The 4,931-nt window shown below is 43.9% G+C and overlaps 1 long non-coding RNA gene across 1 annotated transcript in view; it reads left to right on the top strand.

Moving 5' to 3' along the window:
* Nucleotides 1-1,308: 1,308 nt before the first annotated feature.
* The window catches only part of LOC115503500, a 14,114-nt gene continuing 10,491 nt past the window's right edge, over nucleotides 1,309-4,931 (top strand). The window contains exon 1 of the long non-coding RNA XR_003965390.1: nucleotides 1,309-2,561. This is a non-coding gene — a long non-coding RNA (uncharacterized LOC115503500). The remainder of the gene's footprint in view (nucleotides 2,562-4,931) is intronic.

Below are 4,931 nucleotides of genomic sequence, written 5' to 3'. Positions count from 1 at the left end.
CGCGGTTTGTGAGTTCGAGCCCCGCGTCAGGCTCTGTGCTGATGGCTCAGAGCCTGGAGTCTGCTTCAGATTCTGTGTCTCCCTCTCTCTGCTCCTCTCCCACTCACTCTGTGTCTCCCTCTCTCTGCTCCTCCCTCTCTCTCTCTCTTTCAAAAATAAATAAAGCTTAAAAAATTTTTTAAAGAATTATATTTTCCTAACTACCAACCTAGAACATCCCAGATGATCATGCAATTTAAGGCTATGGTATACCTGTAGCAAATAGAACAGCCCCAGGAATAACAGGGAAATCAAATGATAGCAACCAATTTGGAAGCAACTCCATCCTTTCTTTGTCTGGAGCAGTGATTAGATGCAGGATCCCAGCATATAAAAGTGCATGTATTAGTACATCCTTAACATAAGAGAAGATCTGGGCATGCCACTTTCTCCTCCCTCCACGCCAAACCTGTACTACATGATGAGTTTCCTGTATTCGTAGGAAACTTAGCTCCCCACCTACTCCTTCACACTACTACTTTGAGACCAGCTTGGGATCCTCCTTGCCTCTCCACACCCAGCAGGAAAGCAGCCCTTACTTGCATCTCTTTAAATGTTTCTCAAGCCTCTGCCTTCTTTCTCAATCCCAATCCCTCTACTGTGGTCATAGCCCTTTGTGAGACCAAGTGGGTTTCCTGCTTTTATTCTTTCCCCTCTTCAACCCATCTTCCAGAGTCCCTGGCATGGCTTCTCCTACTTACCTCGAGAGTAAAGTTCAGACAGTTTGCAGCTGGTCCTTAGTTCATGTTCCAGCATCGTCTCCAGTGACCCTTTTCTTGTTCACACCAGAGACCTCACCTTCATTCTTTGGACACACCAAACAATTTCACATCACCATTCCTTACCTACCCAGTTCACTACTTTTCTGAAAATTTCCGAAACCTTCCCAGGCAGCATTAATCACTTCTGCCTCTGTACCCCAAAAGTTACGCTTTCATTAGAGTGTTTATCGTGTTGATTGACAATCTTAATTAGCTGGGCAACACCTAGCATAGAAATTGAAACAGAGTAAATGTTCAAACATGGATTTATTTTTAACTTTAGGTCCAAAAGATTCAGCTTTTTATATCAGTCAGAGTTCTTAGTTTCAAGCAATATAAACAACTCTGACTCACTCAGGCAAGAAAGGAATGAATTGAAGGCTGTTGGGTTACTCACAGGCTTTCTGGAAGGTCCATAGAGACAGATACTTGGGACCCCGGTAGTAGAGCAGTACATAAAATCTCTGCAGGGAACCATGTGGCCGCTGCTGCTGGGTGCAGGTTCCACCGGACACACCACCTGCACCCGAAGTCTGACACTAGACTCAGCTGCTCCATCTGGAGATTAATGCAGCTCCCAGTTCTGCTGTTGCTCCAGCAAAAAATGGATTCTCTGCAGCCCCTGTTTGTCCCATGTCATGTCAGGAGTCAATCTGCTTGAGCCTGGATCACATATCTGAGCCTAGCGGCAAGGGAGGCTGGGAGAATAAGCCTGTGGCTTCCATGGGGTTGTTGGTTTCCGTCACCCATCAAGAGCCATGAGGTAGAGAAATCCCCAGACAGCTCAGATGCCAGGAAGGGGGGTGGACTGAAGGAAAGTAGAAAAAGAATGACAAGTGTCTACTAGAACTTTCTTTTAGGACACCAAGGACCTGGTTAAGAGCTTCCTTTGACAGCATAGTCTGGGTCTTAGCAGGAAAAAAACCAAAAACAAAAAAAACGGCATGCTCAAGATGGGTGATTAGAGGAAAATTGAGTAAAGGGGGTATTTACAAAGGATGGGCAAGGTATAGGGAAGCCACAAGGGACAGTGCAGTGTTCTAGAACTAATAACAAGAGCCGTTACCACCCTAGGCCTAAAGAGGCAAGGGGAAGGAGTAGTGACTAGATGAGAGAGAAGGATGGAGAGAGAGACTGAGAGAGTGAGAGATAGCGTCACCTGAAGGGAGCCTACACCATCCAAAAGAGACACAGCCAGCCCTGGGCAACCCCTCAGGGAGAGAACAAGAGTTGTAAATGGTCCTCTTCCCCTTCCTTTCCTATGAACACCTGCTGAGGCTCCCATTGGCCCCAGTTGGATGCCAGAGCATGGAGAGCCCATTTGGGCTGTTCACACTTGTCAGTCTGGTGGAATACAGTGCATGTTGGAGAAGGACGGAAGTGGATGTGGAGGAACGAATAGGAGATATGCGGCACACGAGGTTTAATCAATATGTCACCAACATTTTTCTTTTCGTTTTATTCAATATCTCCTTTGGGGATGTCACTTTGCATTTTTAGTACCCCAGTCTACAAGATAGATGATCTTAAAGTGTCCTTCTCATATTGAGCTTAACAAGATTCTGTTTTCCCCTTGTTGTTTAGAATGCTCTATTGTATGGTTCAACAATCTGTGCTATTAAAGGTTAGCAGATATGCCAACCAGTCCGTTTTGTTGTGTGTTTTTTTTTTCCTTCACAGACTTGGAAAAAGAGTGGGACATGTGACCTACACACACAGATCAAGATTCTCCCTTTCCAGATTTTCATACAGATATACTATGTATATATTTTCCCAGCACATGAGATTCCCTGCTGTTCATCTCTGCTTCTGCCTCATTAATAGCTAGTCCTCTAAAGAATTGTCATTAAAATGAGCCCCTAGCATTACCAGCAGTAGTAAGCCCCTGCAAGAATTCATGCAACATAACCCCCAATCCTTTCAAAGCATATGGTAACTTGTGCAAAAACAACCAGTTGTTGGCTATTTACTCTGGAAAAGAACACGGTGGGGAAACTGTCATCATTGTTTTCAAGTATATTATAGGTTCCTTTGCAGAATATGGAAATCAATGGTTTTTCATACTCTTGGAAACCTCAGCAAGGGGAATTGAGGCACATCATGAGATATATAGGTAACAGAAGAATATTCATTTTTTACTTTTAAAAAACTACATTAAGTGAATTCTATTTTTAAAGCTTTTTTATTTGAGAGAGACAGCGCGCGCAGCGCGCATGAGTGGGGGGGAGGGGCAGAAAGTGCGAATCCCAATTGGACTCTGCACTGACTCCAGGCTCAATCCCACGAACCTTGAGATCATGACCTGAGCCAAAATCAAAGTCAGATGCTTAACCAACTGAGCCAGCCAGGGACGCCCTGAATTCTTATTTTTAAAATGCAGATGATAGAGAAATACACAGAGCAAAGAGCAGAAGTCACCCTCTGTCTATGTTCACTTCCTTCCCCATCCCTTGTCCCCTCCCGCCCCCTACCAACATTGACAATATGGCAGAAAAAGGAAGACTATTTCATAACCACAATATTACAAGCTATGTCTCCATGGGTTGTTGAGGATGGGATCTTGAAACAGTGTTTCCTGTGCGCACATCACGCTGCATCATACTTTATGAGAACAAAACCCACTTGCAAAGCTCCAAACCTGAGTTGTGTCCATGGCAGCCACTTGTGTGGGGTTCCTGAGCTCCTTCCAACCATTTACTTATTTTAAGTGATAATTGTACATTTCTGATTTGCCACGTTCCTACCAAAATAGGGATTTGCTTCATTATTTTCAAAAGAAGTTTGGGTGAAGGACTCTACCAATAATGAATATTTTACATTTCTGGGTATGATTTTTGGCATTTGTAGGAATCAAATGCCAAGAGCATTTGCTTGCCAACAGCTGGATCTGTATGCTTTTGTTAAAAAGAGATTTGCAATGCATATGGTTTATATGTGTTACAACTGCAAGAATTACATGTTTTCAGTATTACACTGAACACAGAGTTCACACATGAATTGTAGGGAAGTGTTAAAGGATTTTGAAAGCTGCTCATGAGCCTCATTCTACAGGAGGCCCTTCTCTTCTTTGGACTTCTAGGTCATGTGGAGTCAGTATCTTTTATTGCTTCTCCTACCTACTGATCTGATCCCAAGCACTATAAATGGGCTGGTGCTTAGGTGCTGGGCTCATCTTAGCAGATTCTAAGTTCCTAGAGGACAAGAAAGTTATTCTAGGCTGACACAAACAATGACTTCCTTGACCCTTCCCTTCCATAGCCCTCTTACAAGATCCTGAACCTCTCATTTATTTACAACCATGTTAAAATACCCATGCAGGGTGAATCTGAATGCCCACATGGGTGGCTGTCTCCTTCATCACCCATAGCCTATTCACCACCTATAAAACCTGTAGATTTTACATCCTAAAAGCATCTCTGAAATCCATCCATTTCTTTATATCTTCATGACCACATCTCTATCCAGCCACCGTTATTGTGCTCCTAGATCATTACAGTCGTCTTCAGCTGGCTTCCACTCATCTGTTCTGAAGCCCTTTCATCAGTTCTCCACGGGGCAGAAGAGTCGTATTTTAAAAATGCTCATACCCCTCCCTACTTAAAATTCTTCAATAGCTTCCTATTTGCCACTCAAAAGGAACCACACTCTTCACCACAGCCTGCCCCCACCTGCCTCTCCAGCCTCACCTCACTCACGCTCTCCCTTATCTCTGACCTCCAGTCCCAACTGGCGTTTCCATCCCTCCATGCTCTCCCCTGCCCATGAGCCTTTGCACATGCTGAGCCTCTGCTTGGAAGGCTGCTCCAGTCCCCTTCACCCAGTAAAATCTCTTCGTCATTCAGATCTCAGTGAAATTGACATGGCCTGAGTGAAGACTTCACTGTGGCCCCTTGGATGTGGATCACTTTGCCATGTGCCTCTCCTTAGGAATTACCACGGTTGGTAATTAAACAGTTATTTGTGTGAGCCTTTGCTTAATGTCTGTCTTCTCCACTAGACCATAAAGTCTGTGCGGCCAGCTACCCTGTCCGTGTTTATTCATCATTGCAACCCAGCACTACATCTAGCATATTATAAACTCATCATAAATATTTATTTAAAAAAGAAAAAAGGAAGGAAAGAAAGAAAGGA

Source organism: Lynx canadensis, chromosome E2, assembly GCF_007474595.2.
Source record: "Lynx canadensis isolate LIC74 chromosome E2, mLynCan4.pri.v2, whole genome shotgun sequence".
Taxonomy (NCBI): Eukaryota; Metazoa; Chordata; class Mammalia; order Carnivora; family Felidae; genus Lynx; species Lynx canadensis.
The sequence above is the reverse complement of the archived record's forward strand: the minus strand, read 5'-3'. Positions and strand labels throughout refer to the sequence as shown.